Here is a 24528-nt window from a genome sequence, read left to right as displayed (position 1 = left end):
CTCTAGAGGATTGACGTTTATCATTTGTTCCCAGCTTGTACCATTTTTGAGATAAGGAAGCTCAGTTTACATTTTTAGTTTTTTTTGTTAGGGTTTCGCGAATTTGCTTGAATACGGTAAGTCGTATCGACATGTGACCTGAGAAAATCTTAAAGCTGTGAAAATTCTCTACAAGACTGGCTTAAGTAACTTATCCTTAGTTGTAACATTTTTTAGATATATAAGTTTAAGTTGGGAATTTGCAGTCATGACATTGTTTTATAAGGGGGCGATACAGAATTGAATTGAATTTGAATTGTCGCAATTTGATCTTCTATATCTCAAAAACGGTAAAACCGACGAGAATATCATAAAGGTCACTCTTGTAGAGAATTTTCATATCTACAACATTTGTTTTAGTCCCATTTTGATAGGAAATGTGGTTTCTAAGCAAAATCGCGAAAACCTAAACAACCCCTAAAAATGTCAACTTAAATCGCGATTTATTTAAAAAGCGCTCCGGCGATTTTTTTGTTTTTTGATTGTTCTCATCTATAAACATTGTAGTTTCAGAATCCGCAAAAATTTCCGAGGTGTAAGCACCTTCCATTTAAAATTGTTTCAAGAGCACCGTGTCTGGCATACACCAAAACGTAAATGGATATGGGTAATATTCATTTGAAATATTTTTAGTTATTGCTTCAATTCTGTTGGAGAATTTGGTTACACGCTTTTGTATGGGGACTATACCGAACGTGGTCTGATACGGTTAATTTTCAATTCTATACATCCAAGGACTAATATTCCAAATTTCAATCTTGTTTCTAAAATATTGTGATCTCTCGCTATTGAATGTATATACCTTGTGACAATACTGCATATACATAAAATCAACTAAAAAACCTTTAAAATAGCTGTATGTAACGATACACACCATTTTTAATTTTCATGATTTTTGGTCAAGTTGGGCCACCCCCGAAATGAAATCCTGCGTACGCTCCTGCTTTCTGCATGGGCAATGAATAACCAATGAATGATTGTGGCTTTATCAAGAAGAGTCATTGTTACTGCATCTAAAACTGAAATGACCCTACAGCTATTATTCAACACGAGACCATTACATAGAAGCCACATGATGTGTGGTCAATGTGAAGAATCTTGTCATTACTTTACTTAAGTTATTTTGTTAAAGTCAATTTTCTCGTTACGATGACAATGATGACATAAATGAAGTTAGTAACCAAAGTTCATCTCTGTGTTAATTTACAACAACTGCATTGGTAATTCATTACAATTGCCGTTAGATAAAATTGACAGACAGTAGTATAGTGATGATAATGCCTACTTATGATTAAGTTGATTATGTTTTTATTGCTGTTCGTTATCTCATGTCCTGGTGAGGGTAGCGTAGTCGAACAATTTTGCTGGAGTCAGAGTCGGAGTCTGAGTTGAACAAAAATCTCAATATTTTCTTTGGTACATGCATTTTATATAGATTTACGTTATGGTCTGGGTTCAAAAACGGCACCACCCGATTGTCGGTATTTTAAAGGCTTCAGCTACATTAATTAATTGAGTATTTAGTCTTCACGTTCTTCAGAGAATTTTTAATGGACTTTACCACATTATGGGACCGAAATGGCTTAAATATTTTATTTAGTTTTTGCTAGGACGACTGAATTGGGAACTACTTCTTATTTCAGATTGTCAATGGAGAGATAGATTCCTCGAAGAAAACGTTCGATATATTATTTCAGCGCTTAATGTATAGGAGAGTGGTGATTGGCTTTACTGACATGGCTGCTATACGAGTATTTGCTCGGTATTAAATACATACATGCTGAGTCTATGACTTCGCTGCTGAGAACTTTTATGTTTCAAAAATGTATCATCTGCATTGATGTGGGGAACCATTAAGTGTTAATAGCGGCTAAAATCATTTTATTTGGAATTTTTGAAATGGCCGTAAAAGTGTTATTGTTTCTTCTTTATGTTTAGGAAGGCTGAGGTCTCCACTTCCTCTAGAGGCTGAGCAACTGATGTCCACATTACTACAAACATAAATGAACGAACAAAATTTCCTTACAATCACAAGGGGTAAGACTAAAGGGGATTAAAAATGCATATTTTTGGATGACGATATATGTATGTCAAAGAACACGTATTTCCGTTCATTCATTCTTTTTTGAATAGTAAACAATGACCCATATGGTCTGATAAGGTAGACAATGTAAATCGCAAAATTTTTTTGTAGATATTACGAAACGTTTGTTAAAGTAATGTTTCAATATTGACCTGGTTGAATGAGCTGTTAATGGTAAATTGAAAATTGTTTATTCGTTGTCTGCATGTGAATCTTTGTTATACCAGATTTTTGGAAGGAAGGTGGATATGCCAAACTTTTTGATTGACAAACACACATGCTGTCTGTGACAAATAATGAAAAGCTTTTAGCAGATGTTATACAAGGTATTCTGCAATGAAAAGTATTATAAATGATGAAATAGGAAAATATATTTGTGAATTAATTTTACCACTGCCATATTGGTGTATGGTAATGTTGGCGACATTTCCTGAGTATTTTAGCCATGTAAAACTTCTCTACAAGTGGTGTCTTAAGACACGCCGTTCGGACTCGACAATAAACAGTAGGTCCCCTATCAATGAGCTAATATGAATCGGGGTGCACTCTTGATAGGAGAGAAGTCTCCCTTGTCCCATATGGGATGTTTGTGGAACAATTATATTATTATTGTTGCTTAATGCCCGTAATTTCTAGCCTTGGTAACCGGGTAAGTAGCTACCTATTAGTTATCTTTAGCTACGCGTTTGGTAAATTCTACGTGCCATTTACCGAGGCGTGTAAATTTTGAAAACATGTGGTAACATTGGTGATTTTCATTCATGATTTCGTAAAAACATTGCCACATATAAGTGTTTTACAATTTTTAACACATTGGCAACGATGAACCCGGCAAAATCCTTGGTGTAAGTAACACGGGCGTTTTCGACCCGGTAACGTTACCTATGGATTGAAATTATGAAATTTTGCTTACACGGGGGATATCTATAAACTCATAGATAACTATGCGTAGAAATCACGGGTATAAGTCTGGAGTATTCCCCCATTGGCTTAACTTCATCATTACTTTCTTTACAGAGAGTAATGTTTATAAAACGCACTGACAGCTTGCAAAATTTACTGATCGCTATCAATATCGTGATTTCATCCCGGCGAAGGGAATTATCAATTGGCTTTTCAGTTTTTGAAATGATGATTTTTCTATTGAAAACCTGAACTCTTTAAGCATCGAGTATTCTCATGTTCATGAGAATGATGCTCGGTTTTCGGCTTTCCCAAAAAAAAAAAAAAAAAAACACCAGAACAAAATATTTGCAAGCTGACAGCACGATTCAACTAAGAAATCATCGATTTCTGTAAGTTGAAATAACATCAACACAGTTACCTGTGAGTATGTTGTTGGAATTGCGGGTGCCTTCGCTGTTTTTTGTTTGTTATGTTATAGTTGAAGATTCAATCATATGATTGCTTAAGTCTGGAGTATTATTATATATATATATATATACTAGGGGGCCCGGCGAACTTCGTCTCGCAGTCTGTTAGATACTGAAGTCGATGGCTTTGGTTCAAACCTATTATACTATTATTGCTATCTCGTTGTCTAGTTTAATTGCAAATGTTTCTTTGTTTTGAACTATTTACGACGATCTTTGACGCATATGCATATTAGACAATTGTACTTTCGATGTCAGTTTGTCGAAGAAAGAGGCAAAGTGTTTCTTTTTTCCTCGAATATCTGTCCCATAAACTGACAATTGGGCAACTGTAAATCGGGACTAAGACTAAGAGGGGTGGGTTTGTGAATTTTGGTTTATTAGAGCTCATTTAAATTTGCGTTTTAAACAATTAACCTATTTCGAACAGAGCGATACGATTACTCCGATACTTGATAAAAGTAACCGTCTTCATCTGCTTTTTTTCTGACTTCTATGTTTAAGGTGATCTCCAGAATTCGAAAGTTCGGAATAAAATCATAGGTGAACACGGAGAGTGCATTTGTATGCAGAATCCTAATTTAATTGTATCAATATCAGAAATTAATATGTCGTCCGATACAGAATATTTGTTCATAATAGGATCAAAACATCTTCAGTAACTCTTATTTCTTGCATCAGCCATTAGGCTAAATGTGCCATATCGAAATAATAGTTTTAAACCCCAAGAGCGTTTGGACGAAGTTCTTTCAGACAATTTGGAGTCGATTTAGCCCTGTCCGCCCGTCAGTCTGGCTTGTGTGCACGATAACTCTCGAACGGATCAACCGAACCAAATTTTGAACTTCATAATACCTTGCCCAAGCTTATTTTAAGTTCGAAGTTGATCCATATTGGTCCACTCCCACAAAAGTTCGAAATTTTTCTGTAAAATGGTGTGAACGATAACTACCGAAGGGCGCAATCGATTTGGTCCAAACTTGTGAATCGTACTACCTTTCCGGATATGAATCGGGCTTGAATATGGACCATATCAATCTACACCTTCGTGTACTTACCACACAAAAATTCGGAATAAATGAAGTTTGGAGCTTCTCTCGGATGGGTTTGAAATTTTTTTTAGCAGTTTGACCTTGCGGCTTTACCAACCAAGATACCTTTACCAAGATACAATTTTTTCGGGGGCAAGTCCATACTTCTTGATATACTGGCCTAAAACTCCAAGAAACCCTGACAGCACCATCTACAATGCCAAATCCTGAAGATAAATCTCACAGGGAGTTTCTGATTGGTCCAAACATCGTATTATTACATCCAGTCCAGTCGGTCAAGTCCTTCGGGTACCTCCCACACAAAATTTGGGAATTTGGACTTTGAGGACTCGTCTCGGATCTATTTAATTTTTTTTGTTGCAGACGGCTGTTTTCGCGTTTCCTATTTCAACGGTACAATTTTTTCCGGAGTAAGTCCATGACACCCTGCCGGCATGTACTTAAACTGCTAGTATGAAGGGTAACTCTCAAATGTTTCAACAATTTTTTTTTCAAACTTGGTTTTATCTCTCTGTTTAAACTTGTGTTTGCTTCTTTTTTGTTTTTGGTCAAAGGCTGAGGGTACAGCTGACTCATACTTTGAGTCGACTACTTAAAAATAAACAAGCACAATAGCAAAGCAAATATATTTTCCAATATTATTATCCTGAAGTTAGCCTACCAACACCCAGTTAGTATATATAAATATCTCAAATGGTGTGGGAAAGGTGCATCCATAAACAAGAAAAGTTGCCCACAAGCAACGTTAAGTCACAAAGGGTTAAACTGAACATTTTGTGACGGAGGTACCTAAGGCATTATCTCATACACACCTTCTTAGTAGTAGACGTAAAAATTGGACCACTGTCAGCCACAATTTTCGAGTATCTTCACCACCAGCAATTTAAGTTGGTCACCGTAGGATTTTTTAAAGATTTTGGACCACCTTGTCTGGAAATATGAACTAGTTCACAAAATACAATTTGTCGCTGTAAATAGGATCACAACGAGAACCTTCCGTAAAAAATTCAAAATTTTCCTAAAACAGTTCTAGAACTGTACTTAAGCAAAAATGTTGAACTATTGATCAGATTGCATTTATTGTCGAATTAAAAAAAGTGGAAGATCATTTTTTGACCAAAGAACGACTCTACATTGTTAAGTATCGGTTCAGATTTGGTGTTTGTTCGATTTCAATGAAATTTGGAAAGTGTGACGAAATATAGTCTAGAAATAAATTTGTACAATTCTATGTAGCTTCCATATGTATTTTCATAAGATTGCGGGTATTTGATGCACCAAACACGCTTTCAATGAAATTTTGAATGTGCAACTGAATTTATTTATCGAAATCGGTTCAGATTTGGATAAAGATGCCATATATGTATATTTGCCGATTTGGGGTATTTAATGCACCAAACCCGCTGTGGATGTCCAGTTTCGATGAGATTTTGAATGTGTGGCTGTATTTGGCCTTAAAGTAAATGTGGGACAATAATCGGTTGCCACGATGCGATTGACCTAAAAAATTAATTGGAATATGGCTAGTTACTTTTATTACTTTTTTTAATATCACAATGACTTTCATAAGGGTAGTATCACTTCTATTGAAAACACTACAATATACAACAGCAAGATTTTACAAAAGTTATTTAATACACAGAATTCGAGTTCCCATACGATTTATGTTACTTTAGTTGATATTTTCTACATCACTCGAATATCTTATTTCTTTTGAAACTGTCAGCGTAAATAAAAACAACAAATTAAAATTCTTCGAACATTCATTTAGCCGGCTATGCCCCTGTTCGGTAAATTGACTGAATAGCATTGTAATATTATTAGCCATTATTCAATTTTAGATTTTTTTCCTCTTCACTCAAACGCAGAGTGAGTGAGGAATTCTTTAAAAAATAAAATAGAACATATAAAGCAACTGTAAGAGGCAAAAATCTCTAGAGATTTACCGACATTAAATTTAGTTAACTGTTGTCTTGAAATTTGGAAACACCTCGAAGTGTTATAGTCTTAACAAGAATAAAATTGTTTAATGTTATCTAGAAATCCTATTACTTTTCGTTTCAGGATGTTGCGTTGTTTTGGTAAAATTTTATAAGATTGGAATTTGCACACTTGTATAGATAACACGTTTAAAAATGCAAGGAGAAATCATTGGAAAGAAGAGAGAAAGATGAACTTTTTTCTGTAATATCAGAAAATGTTTAATTTTGTTGCGCACTGTAATTAATAGTTTTGAAATATATCTAGAAATTACCACACACGATACAAAATAACTTTCGTTATACTACATTCCAAACTTGAAAAGTTGAACGTGATTTAATATATTAGGGTGTAAAATTTTCGAATTTCTATGCAATATTTTGTCACCATCGATTTCACTAATATTTTTGGAGGGATTTCTTACTATCTTTTAAGGAAAACAAACACATCTTAATTAAAAGATATCCTTACACTTATTTATATAATTTATTCAATTCTTTCTTGTTCCGTAGCAGTCTAATGTTTCCTAGCCATTACACCACAAATTCTGGTTGTATTCCCTTCGCAATGTTCACATATTTGACACTTCACATGTTTAATCAGTATATGCTTTTGTATGGTTTGCTGTTGAAATTATTTCGCATGTAAACATTTATACAAAACGTGAGTTGTGTTACAACAGCATCGGTTTTGGGGTATTGTAACTGTGAGGGGATCTTCTTCATATGAAACTGACATGGGTCATTGTCGCTAACATATGTATGTAGTTCAAGGAAGACAAAAACAACGGAGGCTTTCATTTTGTTATCCTAACAGATGTCGCATAAAAAGTTGACTCGACTTTGAACATATTTCGTGTATTTTACAAAAAAAAAAAAAATAAAAAAAATAAATAATAACAAACACATTTTATCAGTATTTCAGTCTAATCTAACAATAATAATGCGTAATTATGATAACAATCCGACGTCTCTGTCCATATTAGTTTATGTCGACACTACATTGTACATTGAGGATAATTTTTTTCATAATGTATACAAAAATGCATTGTGTTTACATGTAGGAATAGAGATGCAGATGTTCCCTCTCATTGTAAAAGCATTTAATTCCAACATACTTTTATACAGACTCCATTTCAGAGTTTCAAGTAGCTAATTCCAATATAGCCAATTTCCCATTACTTAAGGTTAGTCTTATCATTTCTAATTTATTCTACAATAGGAACAATATTACATATTGCATGATACGCGTATTCTGTGTGTTTGTTTCTGAACGGTGTTCGACAATGATACTGAAATGCAAACGCAATTTCACCCTGAAATTTTGTATTTCTTCATCAACTTGAAAGGGCTTACACTTTGATGATAATGAAAATTTTGATGTGGTCTAACTGCTGGGTGTGTGGAGGACGTTTATGTATATAAGGAGAAGTATACATTTCATATTGAACGTGAAATGGTAATTGCATAGCCATAAAAGTAACAAACGAACTATTTTATTTGCATTACACTACATAATTTATTGTGGACTAACTAACCTTCGCCATTTTTTCGTTTTAACAACTTATCATATCTTAGATCGGGTTTGGATTTTATTGCCTCATCTAAACCGGGCTAAAACGAGGCTTTTTTCCAATAATCGGGCCTTTATCTCCAAAACTAATGAGAATTTTTCTTTGCAGTCTTCAGCAGTATTGTAGCCGTAAGATAGTAGAACTTATATTTCAAACAGACAAACTAGGAAAACCTTCATGTAGAGCACCAAAATCGTTAAAATATAGAAAAGTTTACATAATTTCTTGAAATCTGGTCAGTAGCTGCTGAAGTGTTGGGAGTTGAACCAAGTAACCTTTCGTAAAAGTGTCCAAATAATGTGCCTTGCAATTCTTCAGAACATTCTAAAACTCTAAAGTGCTTATTTCACGTGGTTTAAGCGGTATTTCATATCATACTTTCTACAAAACATATTTGAAACAATGTTCACACAGGCTGTTTATTCTCATATTGGGGATTTTAATGCATTGTTGATATATTTATCAAATAGTCGTTGAAAAATATGCTAGAAACCACACGATAGAGGCATTTTACTCTGCAGAGTTACGTGTTACTTTCCAGTGAATATTTTTCCCAATGATAACATTAAGAAAAATTTAACAGTAATGGAAATACGCTGCGGAAAATATAAAATTATGGAATTTTTAGATATATTATAAAATTTTAAGCAATCAGAGCAGTTTTTCTAGTTCGTTATACCTCCAAACATGTTCTTCTTTCTCTAGTCTACAAGTTTCCTGCAGAGGTCAAAATAAGATTCCTATTGGTTTTAGAGACGTAACCCCGATTTGCTTTAAAAAATCAATATTTAATCATGTTTAGACGAGCTTATAAAATCCGAACCCGATCTAAGAAAACAAATCCCAAATATGGTTTTCGTCTACTTGGTTTCTACTTTCATAAAATGCTCGGCAGAAGTTGTTTGCACACGATGAGCTCAAAAATGTTGCACAGTGATATTCGAATTCAGCACAATCAATTTGATGGATTACATACATATTTTTTCACATCCAAAAATTGCTATAAAAATCGATAATTGGTGAAGACATTCTGAGCTTTAAATTTGTCTCAAATGTGTTACCCAAATTGGTCAAATACTAGAGAGGTAGAAAGACAAATGCCAAATTGTGGAATTTGTTCCATGGCGGATATTTCTGCTTCTGTTGGACATATTCCAAGGGATGAGCTTGATAAAAAAAAACTAGGCCATCTGAGCTTTAAATTAGTACAAAATCTGTAAATTAGTACTAAATATGAGCGTTATTGCAAAAGGCTCTAAGCTATACAATTTTGATATTTAGCAGTTTTTATTTAAATGACAAGTACCTATGCTTCTATTTGGTATATTAAAGACATATAAAATCCTAATCAAGAAGACCAGCCAAACTTTCAATCAGTGCCAAATCAGTAGTCAAATATAAAATGAATAATTAATTATTTAGTTCAGTTCGCCTTAAGTCATTTGGTATAAAAGCCAGGGTGGCTTATAACTTTACTATCTCCCTTAAAGAAATGTTTACCAGTAAAAAGTTTATGCACAGGGGTAGTGGTGTAGGATATCACATAGTCGGCCACGTCCCGACTATAGCCTTCGCTAACATGTTTAGTAATAGTTTCTAACTTGTGTCTGTCTAAATTCCATGTCCTTTTTTTTTACCACCCATGGTGATGATGAAAGGGCAGTAAACAAAATAAGTTGTTATTACGAATAAAGTACAAAAGGACATAACAACTAGAAGTTATGTTCATTGTCCTTTAAGACATTACTGTTACGGTGTGATAAAACGTACGGTGTTTTAAATCATTTTTATATAAAGTATATAAGAATACATGAAATAGAATGTTAGGTCAATGTCAACTTCATTAATCTTATACCTTTGTGTAAATTTAATTCAATTTGCACGTCGTAATTCGAAACCGAACTATGATTTCATTTGTTTGAACTTGATTTAAGTGTGGATGAAATATTATTATCTACATACACAAGTAAGGCAGAAACGGATTTTTTTCTTTTCAGTTATTTATCATTACATAATCAAAAACCGGCTAAGACCAAAGCGATTACAAAGTATTATATATGGCGATATGCAACGTTAATAAACTTAACATCTAAAATATTATACATATATTATATTTACATGAATATGGATAGAACTGCAGCAACAAACATGATGCTGAAAAATACAAATGATCCATTGGCAAGGAATTTATAATTTTAAATAATATATTCTTAAAAACAGGTCATGTACATAGCTTTAAAATGATTGCAGGACATAGACAAATTAGGTTTATTATAAGGTATTACAGAATTCCACAGACGCGTAGCTCTTGCTTAGAAAGAACGTTGCATTACGAGCATTAGAAAGAACGTTGCATTAAGATTTAAAAATGCAAATAGCTTCAAAACATTCCAAATTTTTTGAAACTCAACTTATTTTTTCCATTTTTCGCGGTTCTTAAAGAGAAAGCGCCTCATGAAAATGACTAATTTTGAAGAAAAATATGTATTTAAAAATGAGAAAAAATACTTATATTCTAAGCGAATTTATGAAACAAAGGACTATTTTTAACGCCTTAACTTAAGGTGACTCATTTAGTAAATTGCCTAAGCTTCATTTTTCTAGTTACGAAAATTCCTCTAAATCGCAAGGGTTGCCAAATATTTTGGTTATAATATTGGTAAAAATGAAATTATTTAATATAGATGTATGGATTTCCTTAAACTTTTAGTCACTTTTAACAAATTCGAACAAATGGCCACTAGTGCCAAATTGTAGCCTAGCGCCTGTTGATTTCAAAACTGTATAGACTTCTTGCGGAAATTTGCGGTTTTGGCAGTTATGACCAAAAGTTTAACACCCTTTTATAGTTGCTGAATTAATATTTTTTGGAATACTTTTAAGTAATTGTATTATCCTTTCTTAAATTTGGTTTCAATATAACGTTTTTTGTGCTATTAGCGATTTCTATGGTCATGTAATGACCTGTAATGAAAACTCGCGAAAAAAAGATTTGGGGGTAATCACTTTAACAAATAATTTATTTTATTTTTGGGACACCCTAATGTTGGACCACGCCAAATAGTGGAGATTTTTCCCTGCATTGAGTAAAAAAATGAATTATTACAAGTAATTCTGCAGACAAATGTGGTTAAATCTTATAAAGTACAAAAAGAAGATGTAACCGTATATGGAGGCTGTGGTCAAAAGTGGACCGATACGACATTTCTTTATAAGATAATGTTCTGAAGTCTGAGATTATTATAAGAATATAGTCGCTTAGAATATTTGGTTGACATCTGCCCAAATAAATCGATATATAAATCATTTGGGAGTAAACCAAATAATGGACCAATACTGAAAAAATTTTTTTGGGGATGCTTACAATACAATAATAACTCCTGGACCGGATTACAGCAAATTTGGTTGAACAATGTCTTGGTAACAGTAAAATACTTAAATTCAAGATGATTCGTTTCATGAGAAACACGCGAAATTTTGGACCGAGGACCCCAATATTTTACGTAGAGTGTTTTAGGCCACTATGACCCATTGATAACAATTTCAGTTCGATATAGCATTTGAAGCATTTTTGTCACACCTTCCCATGTAAGTGCCACCACTGTGCGTAGGTCCATGAAGCGATTGAAGGTACATCCTAAAACTGTAAGACATAAGGGGAAACGTGCTTATAATACCTTAAATTATAAATATATCTGATGATTCGATTCATGCAATGTTTTAAACTATCTAGAGTACCTAGAGAAGCACCAGAAATGACCTCAAGCCCATAGGTTAAATGCGGCATAAGTAAGGTAATGACAATCTTTTCTCTCACATCGCGGCGAATGTTCCAGAAGAATACACTCGTCGCAATAATAGTGACACCATCGATGATAACATGTTTAAATGGTGGTCAAATTTTAAGCTAGAGTCTAATTAAAACCCTAAAATCGTCAAATAATGGACATTATTAATTTTAAATTCATCCAAAGTAAAATACAAATGAATGTTATCATTCGAGTTAAATAGCAGTGTTTAAAGGAAATAAAGTTACATATACGAGTACAACATATACATATACGAGTACGATTTAATTAATCATCCACCTCGACCAATTTCGTGCGAGAAAATCTGCAGATCATCCGCATAGGTCATTCACATTTAATGGAAATAATAGAGGCCCTAGTATCGACCCTATGGGTTATACCCCTATATATTTCACGGATTGAAGATGTCTTATCGTGAAGTTCAACATACTGGGACCAACCACAAATAAAGGATTTAAACAGGTTACAAGAAGGTAAATAGAATTTGAAGAATTGGATTAACTTATTAAGTAATACTTCGTGACATATCGAATCAAACGCACGGCTAAAGTCCAAGCTAATCAACGCAACAATATGGTTTTTATCCAGTCTGTCAAATCGATCATCAATTTGGTGGTGCTATGCCCTTTCCTAAACCCTGACTGATATGTTGACAGCAGGTTTTTTCCTGCATATAATTCAATAGCTGATTACTTCCAATTATTTAAAAAAATTGAGACAAGCCAGGAAGAATCCTTATCACGGTGCTCTTGAAACAAATTTAAACGGATGGTGCTTACACCTGGGAAGTTTTTACGGATTCTGAAACTACAATGTTCATAGATAAGAAAAATCAAAAAACAAAAAAATCGCTGGAGCGCCTTTTTAATAAATCGCGATTCATATTGAAATTGTTAAGGGGTTTTTAGGTTTCACGATTTTGCTTGGAAACCGTAAGTCCTATCGAAATAGGACTAAAGAAAATGTTATAGCAATGAAAATTCACTACAAGATTGACTTTGACTTTTGACAAATTACGACAATGGATTGACTGCATCACCTCCTTATATTACAATATTATGCACAGCGCACCTTAACTAAAAGAAAATAGAAAAAACGCTGGATGGATTTTTTAATAAATCGCGATCAAAGTTCACATTTTTAGGTTTTTTAGGTTTTCACGATTTTGCTTGGGAACCGCAAGTCCTATCGAAATGGGACTAAAGAAAAAATTGTAGCAATGAAAATTCTGTACAAGATTGGGTGACTGATATTTTCCCAGGTTTTACCATTTTTGAGATGTAGAGGTTCAGATCAAACTTTCAGATTTTTTTCATAGGTCTTCAGGATTTAGTTTGAAAACTGCAAATCCTTTCAAAATGGGACTAAAGAATATGTTGTAGCTGTGAAAATTCTCTACAAGATTGACTTTCGTGATTTTTTCCTAGGTTGTACTTTTTTGAGATATATAAGTTTAAGTTGAGAACTTGCAATTGTTTTATAAGGAGGCGATAAAGTCAATCCATTGTCCTAATTTGAACTTCTATATCTCAATGGCGGTTAAAACTATGAAGATATCATAGAAGCCAATCTTGTACAGAATATTCATAAAGCACACCCACAATTTTTTTTACACTATGTGAAATTGTCTAATGTGGACCTAACCATGAAGAGGAGCAGTTGTGTGACTGTATGCCAAATTTTTATTTCCTTTTCCCGAACAACGGCAGTGACATGATATTAAGTCAACCACTCATTTTTTTCTCATAGGTCAAGCGATATAATGTTTTCCATGACTATCTACATTTTAATAATTCTTAAAACGGGAAGCAGCATTTAAATATGACAAGACAGAAATTGAAACAATTATAAAAATTTAAACAAGTCGTTAAATTAATGTAAAATAAAGCATAGACTTATGAAGAAAAAATTTTCTGTGGTAAATTTATTATTTTCTACTATGCGGTTTTGTTGGTCCTTTTCAAAAATCTCAATGACTGTTTTAAATGTTTCTAGTCGCCAGAAATGTAAATACTTTGCTTAATAGCTTTTGACATTGCTTCTTACTTCGACTCGTCGGAGCATATAAAGCAACTATTTACAAAAAAATACAAACCTACTTTAATAAAAAACACAAAGGAAATAGATTGTGAGAAATCATATTTCAGCAAGAAAAGCAATAAGAAGAAAAACTTAAATCCTCCATAGTTTTGTAAGAAATTAAATAATTTCTTAGACCTTTTGCGTTTTTTTCTTATTTGATGGTATAATGTTTGATGAAGTTCTGAAAGTTGTAATGCGTCACTTGTACTACTTAATATTTGTCCTTAAGCACTTGCGACTCTTTAATAATTTAAAAGTATATTAACATAATAAAGACTCTGCTATAATGCAATTTTGAATTTGACTGAAATATAAGGCGTTACAGGCAGCGAGTGTTTTAAGCAATTGGTACATGTAATGCATGTTTTGTAGTCATAAGAATCACATTTTGTTTTGATAACAAATAAAGTTGCATACTTTTACGTTCAGTTCTACAGGCTGATTGTATGAAAATTTTAAAACTAAACATTATTTAAAAGCTTGATAATAAATAAGTCGGTATTGATGTTCTTTGATCATTTTGAAATTAACAAGAGGTTGTCCTTATAGATTTTGACAGGAAAAAAATAAAATTGTGTTGACACTTGTATCACAGGTAGTCGGTTTAGCACCAATTTGTACAATACCTAAAACAGTAAAAACATTACGCATAGTTTTGTTTAAATGTGTGTATTAGACTGGTTTAAACTCAAAGCGAAACCATCAATTTTAAGATTGCTAAAGATGAGTAAAATCGGAATATGTTAACACGTGCCACTGAGGTGGTGTTAATTACTACGCTTATAACTCAAGAACCGCCGAACTGATTTTGACAAGCAGCACCGTTTCGGAATGGTCTCATAGCAGAAAAGGACAAAACCTAAAAATATCGCGAAAATCTGCAAAAAGATGTAAAAATATTTTGAAATTTTTTTTCCTTTCCACACATTTCTTTGGAGCTCTTACTATTGATTTAATAATTCTTTGCACTTTTTATAAATTTTTAGCGAAAATTGTGTGTGCACAAACTGTATATTACATTCTATATTTCTGTTTTTTCAATACATTCACATGTACATACATTCACATGTACAAAAATGTTTTATTTCTTCAATCAAATTAATTTGATTCAAAATATTTAAAAGAAATTAAAAAGCGTTATTTGTGGTTTCTAGTGATGCCATCATTGTTTGGAGGATCATTTGGGAAACTTTTCGAAAGATTACTTACGAAATATAAAGAGGTGGTCAAGAACGCACAGGAATGTTTGCAAAGTCCGAATACCAAATTTTTAGTGGCTATAACCATTAAACTAACGAAACGTAGACTTTTGCTGAAAATGTTGTCCAATGAAAGTTAGTACTTCCAGCAAAGACCAACTACCAAATGTTATGCCTTTCTACTGTGCAATGTGGATAAATCAACAACACACCCCCACCCAGCGCTTGAAAATATTAACCTATCGGCACTTTTCTGCAAGAAAGTTGTATTCCACTAACGAAGACGAAATATAAATTGTGATTGGAAAATGTGGCAAAAATCATCAAAATACCCAAATTAGGGCGGTATCGTTCTATGAGGGGCTATATCAAAATGTGGGCCGATACCAAACATTCTAGGAGTTATATTAATTATGTTCATTGATAGCTCTATGTTTGTCTCATTTACAATATTAAACCACCACAACTAACCAGGGAGAAACACATTTTTCAGTGCATGCCCACATTTTGGTAGAATCCCTGCATAACGTTTTTTTAGCGACATTTCATTATAGACGCTACAAAATGTGGTTCTATTTCGATAATTTTTTTAATGACAGTTTTGATGTCCACCAGAAGTGCAAAACTATAACCGATTTTAATCTTAACGTTTGACTAAAAATCTTCGGAATAACTGAATCTTTGTATGAGGGCTATGGGAGAGCTTGGAACTATCGCGAAAAGTTTTGGAGTGGTGGTGAATATATAGAACTTTGTATAGTAAAACACAACCAGATTCGAGGAAAAGTGTCGCTTCAAACTGATTTAAAAATTTAATTTTTTTTTAGAATTTTGATTTATTTAGAAACTTACAGTGAATCAACTAAGTATTTTGCCACTTTAAAAAATTGATTTTTTTTAAATAAATTCGTTAAAAACCATTAAGTTAGAGGGCAAACAGTGGAATATTTGTATACAGTATATTTGTATGTAGTTTAAGATCCAATATCTGATAGTACCGCCCCAAAAGGCTTGCTAGTATTCTAGATATTGACAAAAATCTATAACAACACAAATTATTTTACCTATGATCCTTTAACTATATTTCCTTTTTTACAACGAACACATTTATTTTGTTTTTATGTTTCTCTTGAAATGAAGGAAAATAATTTCAATCTTAAAATTTCTTTTTATTTCCTATTTGAATACTCTGCTTACATCTTATTTTTTCAATAGTCGACGTATCTCTTGAAAATGAATGTTCACTTTGCATTTTTTTGTAATTGACAGAAACCGATGTCGAACAGCCGCCATACAGATGTACATACCAACCACCTTCTTCTAAGCACTTGTTCTCGAAAAAACGGTAAATACTCAATAAAAAAATTAAAATAAAAAAAAAAAACACTTTGCCATAGCACATGGCTAAGTAAATTTAAAGAAATCGATGCAGAAAAAAAATCCTCAAAATAGTACATACTTCTGTTTGATTAACATTCGAAACTTTGTAAAGTCTGTTTTTTTAAGCTAGATAGAACTTTAAATTGTAAAAAGTAACACAAAAAATTAAATTTTGATGAAACTTTTTTTTTTATTTGTTTCAGTATACTCTGACAACTCATCATGAATAGACTCACGCTTGAACAACGCTACGAAATTATCCAAATTTACTTTGAAAATACATCGTCGAGTCGTGAGTTGTTTTATCGCAAAATTGTGTTCAGCGATGAGGCGCATTTTTGGCTTAACGGGTTTGTTAATAAGCAAAATTGCCGCATATGGAGTGAGACCAATCCACAAGAGACCCTTCAGACTCCATTACATCCAGAAAAATGCACCGTCTGGTGCGGTTTTCACGCTGGTGGCATCATCGGACCTTATTTCTTCAAAAATGTGGCCGGAGCTCGCGTTACGGTCAATGGAGATCGTTACCGCACCATGATCAATGATTTTTTGTTTGAAAATATGGATGACATTGATCCGGAGGAGATGTGGTTTCAACAGGATGGCGCTACGAGCCATACGGCGAACGCAACCATAGACTTATTGAAATCAAAATTTGACGATAAGTTGATTTCGAGAAGTGGACCTGTCAATTGGCCTCCAAGGTCGTGCGATTTGACACCTCTCGATTATTTCCTGTGGGGCTACGTGAAGTCACTGGTTTATGCTGATAAACCAGCAACAATTGATGCCTTGGATTCCAGCATTGTTCGTGTTATTCGTGACATACGGCCAGCAGTGCTCGAAAAAGTGGCCAAAAATTGGACGTCCAGAATGCACTTCGTCAAGAACAGCAGCGGTGCCCATATGCCCGAAATCATTTTCAAATGTTAATGTCACGTATTGATCTTTTGAATAAAAAAAATTTTGATTACTATTTAATTTTTTGTGTTATTTTTTACAATTTCAAGTTCTATCGAGCTTAAAAAAAAACACCCTTTATTTGCACATATGTATATGGATATAGTTTTCATAAGAAAACAACAAACAAACGAAAACATCTAAAAAAGATGGAAAGAGACCCAACGTTTTGTGCTGAAATTTTGTTGTTTGTTACAGAACTTCGCTTAAAGTATATGAATTTGAGAAATGTTTAGATTCATACATATAAAACCACGCAATACAGGCAAAGCATCATCTGTCCAAAAATTGTTTTCAATATTTGTCAGTACGTTAAGATTCCCTGTCCATTTGTGGAATATACTTGACATCTAGCAATGTTATTACATGGGCAGAAATTATTTTTTACACTGAAAGGGTTAAATATGTTTTGGCATTGCCACAAAGAACACTGTTTTCAATGAAAACAATTCAAACAAGTAAAAAAGCGGTCAAACTTTTTATACCCTCCACCATGAAATATTCTGAACTTTTATGGAATAATTACATACATACGAAGAGACAAGGGAGACTTTTCTCACAACAATGAGCACAAGCCGATTCATATTGGTTTAATGATATGGGACATACATTTTATCGCCGAATCTGAACGGTGTTTCTTAAGACACCACTTGTAGAGAAGTTTTTCATGACTGGGATACTCAGAAATATTAGCCTACATTACGCTTGGGGGTATTTTGACACCGTTGGAATGTACGATGTTATTTGCTTGATATGGGAATCGAACCCAGGCATATAGAGTGCAAGGCGGGGTACTAATCTTTGCACCACGATGACACCTCTAAACGCATAAATAGCAAGTATAACAGTATTAATGTGTATGTTAGGGTGACTCAAAAAAAATTTAAAGGCTCACCTGTAAATTTTTTCCATTTGATCCAAAAGAATGGAATTTTATGCCATTCGGTTAACGTTAACGCTTACCCTCCGAGCAATTTTTTTTCCATAGTAATTTGTATTGGGCCAAATATGTATTTTCACGAAAATTCTCTAAAGATCGGATTTTGTCAACTACGCAAATGCTTTTTGTTTTCTAAATGGGGGACCTGTCCATAGAACATATTGGTCCACCATTCCTGTTATTGTTTTTGTCAGTAAGCAACTCGTTTTTACTTCTTAGTTTTTTTTTGTTATTTAACACCATTATCCTAACAATCTGTTTTTATTTGTTGTTATAATTCCACAGCAATTGTACATTACTGTGGTTTAGTAGCTCCCTCCATCTCATCATATGAAAATATGCATAGGGCAGCATGCGTGACTTGGGATATGCAATTAAAATTTAAAAGAAAGAGTGTCTCTGTTTACAAATAAATTTGGAGCTGCCATGATACAACTACATACTATTATTATTGTTGTTGTCATATCATATGCATCCTTAAGGCAACAGGATGTGTGTTGTTCACATAGTTCAAACAACAATAGTTTTGGCGAAAGATTTGGCAGCAGCCGGAAGTGGTAAATATCCATAAGAAGATATGAAAGAAAATTAGAATAGTGCATGTTATGTGTCATATTGGCAAGTTTAACACTATGAATGTGTGCGGTATTTTTATGCAGAATTACTTAAGTTTCAGAGGTTTTACACTGGTTTAATGCAAACATGTTTACACAAATAACAAACTAAGAGATAATGCGTGAAAGAATATTCTTTTGTTTATTTATTTTTTGTACCCACAAATTTTGAGTAATAACAAAAAAGTAAATATCTCCGTCAAGATATGAACTTATGGGAACTATAATGTTATTTGCATTTTATGAATAAACTAAGGAATTTGTGAGTAAAATTTATGAAAAGCAAATGAAGAAGAATATGCTACAAAAAAGCATAAAAATTAGTTATTTTAGTTTGGGAAAATGAAAAGGAAAACGTTCTGACAGGTTGTGGCATTATTATGAATTATTACACTGTGAACACCAATTTTGGGGCAGAGATAATTCCTTTTGGGGATGAAAGCCCTTGACGAGTATATTAAGAATCTCGAAGGACATATCCGCAGTGAGTCGAACTTCCGCGTTATGGCGTGATGAAGTTTTTGCTAAAGACCCGTAAGCCAGCAGGAATTAGCGTTATATCTTTGTTCACTGTTGCTTCAGCTTATTCTTGCGATGACTATCTTCAGTCAAATCGAATGAGGATTATTTTCGTAGAGCACTTCGACCTTCTAACTCGCATCCTTCAATGTCCTTTTCTATCCTTATTTTAAGATCCGCTATAAAAGTACCACAAGATGACGTTTTTCAGCTTCGAAATGTTCTGCAAAAATGTCGCTCAGAAAATTTTAGGTACGGCTCCCATTGACAACTTATCGATTTTGTCGCGTTTTCATTTTATAGTCATTTTTGACATATACCCCTGTTTGCTCAGAAAAATCTGTGTTTTTTGTTTTTGTATGTTCTATAACGAATATACAAGAAACAAAATATAGTCTTTTTCTGAACAAAAACAGGGCAAATGCACAAAACGGCCACGAAAACGCGACAAAATCGATTAATTGTCAATTAGAGCCGTACCTAAAATTTTCTGAGCGACATTTTTGCAGAACATTTCGAAGCTGAAAAACGTCATCTTGTGGTACTTTTATAGCGGTTCTTAAAATAAAGGACGAAATGGACATTGAAGGAAGCGAGTTAGAAGGTCGAAGTGCTCCACGAAAATAATCCTCATTCGATTTGACTGAAGACATGTCATCCCAAAAATAAGCTAAAGCAACAGTGAACAAAGATATAACGCTAATTCCGGAGGGCTTACAGGGTCTCTAGCAAAAACTTCATCACGCCATAACGCGGAAGTTCGACTCACGGCGGATCTGTCCTTAGGTGTTCTTAATATACTCACCATGGTCTTTCTTCCCCAAGAAGAATTTTCCGTGCCCCAGACTTTCACCTCTATTTTGTTGTATAGTGTTATAGTCGTTTTATAATGATATGTCGGTTTTCTATAAGAACTCATAGTTTCCTTATGTAAATTTATTTTATGATAACTGACTATTTATGATATAAATAAATCATAATAATGAACATTCTGGTAAGTCCCGTGATAATCGGGGGACAGACGACGGTGTCGTTTACATATAACTGTGCTTTAGGACTTTTGAGCTATATTATGGTGTAGTTTGATGTCGGAATTTGAAAACCATGCTCTAACAAGATATAGGAAGCTCCATGTTTACGCGAAGTTCTGGGAATTTTCAGAAAAATGAGCATATGATGCTTATGATTACCCACCACCAGTAGGAAATTGTTTTTTCATAATGTAAAAGAACATTTGCTGCTGCTCACAGAAGGTAAAGCTTCCTTAGTTGGGATTTTTTTTACGAAGAGGCACATTTCTCATGGTGTCGGTAATAATATTGAACATAACATGCTAGCACAAATATCTTGTTATTGGGTCAATTATACATATAGTCGCGGTCAATCCTGTGCATAGAACGGGACGCAGTGAAATTTTGGAATTAAGTGCATTAATTTACTTAGGTATTATACATCGTTGTATGCAACCGTGGTACAATGGTATGCAAAACCGCCAAGCTGAAGGTCGTGGGCTCGATTCCTCGGCCAGGCACCGTCAAATTATCAACGGCGGCAAAATACCCTTCAGTATAATTGGGCGACATTTCCTCAGTATTTCAGCCATGTAAAACTTCTCAACAAGTAGTTTCTTAAGACACGCCGTTCGGATTCGGCGATAAACTGTAGGTTCCATATCATTGAGCTAATATGAATAGGGGGGCACTCATTGATGTGAGAGATGTCTCCCCTGTCCCTTCTGGGATGTTTGTGGAATAATATTATACATCGTTATATTATGTATACATCGTTATTTACATTTCACCATACATACGAAGCAGCAATTGCAATCTTTAAGAATATGCTTTTCAAATTGTTGTCTTTCCGTTGTTACTGCAAATTTCTCTTTGTTTCATTAGCTGGCATATCAAGTGATATAATTTAGATGTCGGCACAATTTGCTTTAGGGGATTAGCTAAATTTGCATTTTTCTAGTTAACAAAGCTTGAATTATTAAGTGGCTCTTTGGAGATCTTATTTTATTTTTGAAAGCAATTGTCTCCTCGTCCAAGAATATGTCGAGACAATTTTAAATCGACTAAACTAAACTTATAGATGTTTTTATTGGGCTTTTTTGGTCAGGTTAATAAATGAAAATAAACTTAGAGTTTTGGAAATTCTTATATTCAGCCGTGTTGCCGTTAGGTTTTGTTTCCTTTGTTGTATTTTTGATGTTGTTGTTCTAGTAATATACATCAATTGTTATTGTAATGTTATTGTAATTGTTATTGTAAATCTTTTTGTCGTCTGCACAAATCGCTGTAATGTGACAGAGTTCATACTTATACTTGTCAAAACAATAAGAACAATTGTTTTCTCCCATTCTTGCCAATGTCACTTAACTTTCTTTTTCCAACAGGAAGTGAAAAGAAAAAGTTTGTTACATAATGTACATATTTGTTTATATCAAGATGATTATAACAATTATTAAAAAAATAATGCAGCTTAAGCAATTAAAAAAATAAAAAAACATTCGTAGAATTTTCATACAAAATATGTTTAAGGCGTACAAAATATATTATTTTTAAAAATACTCGTTATGCAGGGTTGTTTTGTTAAAAATGTTTGTAGCATATGATAAAAAACAATTGAACTCTTTTGATGTGTGCGAATAACATTGGGAATATATAAAGAGTATGGACGGTATATTAAGTTTGTTATTCAGTTTGTAACACATTGATATTATCATTTGTGCCCCTATAGAGTATATATATTTTTGATCAGAGTCGATTTAGCCATTTCCGTCTGTCCGTATTTTGTAACCACTCTAGCGTCCACAATAATTAACCTAGAACGCTATATTTTTGCTCCGAGTGTCCTTTTTCCATAGGCAGATTATGATCATAAAACGGTACCGCCCGATATAAGCTGTTTTGAAGTTTTATCGATGATTCGGTCCAAATTAGATGTAACTTGGAATTTAGAGTCTCTACGCTTTCTGACCGAATTAGCTAATATTTGGTATTTGGGGTTCCCAGTGCTCAAAAAAACTTCTCCACCTAAAATTGTGGACATATGACATATACACTATTTTCCTTTTCGTCCGTATAGTTTCACTATTGCCGCATTAACTATCACTTCCAAACATTTATGACCATCACAAACAGTATAGCCATATCTAGATTTTCTTACTGTACTCTGCCAATAATGATAGTGAAACCATGCATAAAATCAACATCATCTTATGTAACTAAGTTCAATGCGCTTACTTGGCAAATCGTGGTATCAATATCTCAATTTAAGTGTACAAAAATAATTTTCACATGGAACAAACTATTCCTATGGGCATTCTAATGTTTTGTCACGTTTTCACAACAAAACAGAAATGTATGTTTTTTGTTTTTGTTCGATTGACAGATTTTGATTCAAAGTCCACATAAAAAAAATCCTTAATGGAGGCATTTGTCTCAATCGCGCATTTTTATGAAAGTGCTACCAAATGAGTGGAGGATTCAGTCCGTGTAAGCAGGTAATAACAAATCGTAGGATATTTAGCATTAAGCTATTTGTTTTCCTTATTGGAATTATTGCATAAATCTGTATTTGTTTTCTGCCAACATTGAAATATTTCCAAATTAAAGAACATGAAACACCTGAAAACTACGAAAAATTACAATGGGATGCACAATGTATTCAATAACTTTGTCCTTGATGACATTGATGTAAGTTGACGGAGTATGACTTAATAGTTATAACTACCAATACTAAAAATACGTCGCTTTCAAAATAAAAATACGTTTCACTTTCAGCCAAGGCTCGGAGGCCACTTGGATAAGGTCATCCAACAGATACCCACATTTGATGTCAATATATGTTGTTGTGAATTAACGTCGATCAAAATAGTTAATAATATGAGTCGGCATTGCCGACACACACTTATAAAACCCTAGCTTGTGTAAATTGAGACTTCCATCTATGCGCAGATCGAATACCGGCTACACAACTGGAATCCTTATCCCCAAAAAATTATGTGTTTATGGGGTTCTGAAAATTTTGTGGCCCGTAGGAATTTGTCGACTAAAATGTCGGAACTATCAGGGTATTTTTCTTAACTATTGTGGACGTTCCGAATAAATGTTCATGTTCAAGATCCCATATAAAGGTATTCAAAATTTTAGAATGAAGCTTTTGGGGAATTTTTTATTCCAATCAGGTAATAAATATATTGGAATTGATTCTAGAAGAGATACAAAATATTGACTTGGTAGGAAAAAAGCTTTAATAATACTTAAAATCTGTTGTTTGTATAAATAGAACCTACCAAACTCCATCTGTGTCTAATCAATAACATCTAATATGCCTGATTAATAATCAGGTTTTCATTTGTGTTGCAGGAACTGTATCCTCATTCTGTCTGTTGCAAACTAATAAAAAATGCATATCGCAGTTAAAAGATATATAAACAACCAATCTCAAAAATAATGTATCTATTGCAACGCTTCAAAGAAGGCTGTTCATAATCGTCCAACATCAATTCTTTGTGAATAAACTACACACGATTTTTTTAAAACTGAAGTAATCAAGACATTCTTTGCTTGAAAAACGTTTATGTAATTCAACAAAATGCTTTCAAATTTGTTTGATGTTGACATTTGCCAATCAAAACAATAGAAACAAGATATATCTGTAAAATAAAAAACACGTAAAAACACATACAACAATACCCTATCTCAAACTGATTCAAACCTGATGTTACTTTAGTCACACTTGTCTGAATATTGTTTTGCTGTTAGCGTTGGATGCAAAATATTCCTTGTTACGAGATATTTTAGGAATACCAAGCACTTAAGTGTTGTTAAATAACTCATAGCCAACTTCTGATTAATTTCATTATTTCTGACGCTATTCGTGCGGCGCATTATAGAAAAATTTAATAAATTCTATGC

The 24528-nt window shown here is 33.4% G+C and overlaps 1 protein-coding gene across 1 annotated transcript in view; it reads left to right on the top strand.

Annotated features, from left to right (window-relative positions):
• LOC141392256 (odorant receptor 30a-like) overlaps window positions 1–24528 on the top strand; it is a 117291-nt gene that overhangs the window by 6530 nt on the left and 86233 nt on the right. The window lies entirely within an intron of this gene.

Source organism: Musca autumnalis, unplaced genomic scaffold (assembly GCF_047663935.1).
Source record: "Musca autumnalis isolate F117 unplaced genomic scaffold, ASM4766393v1 scaffold_2, whole genome shotgun sequence".
NCBI classification, from domain to species: Eukaryota; Metazoa; Arthropoda; class Insecta; order Diptera; family Muscidae; genus Musca; species Musca autumnalis.
Note: the sequence above shows the minus strand (reverse complement) of the source record. Positions and strands in the feature narration are given on the sequence as shown.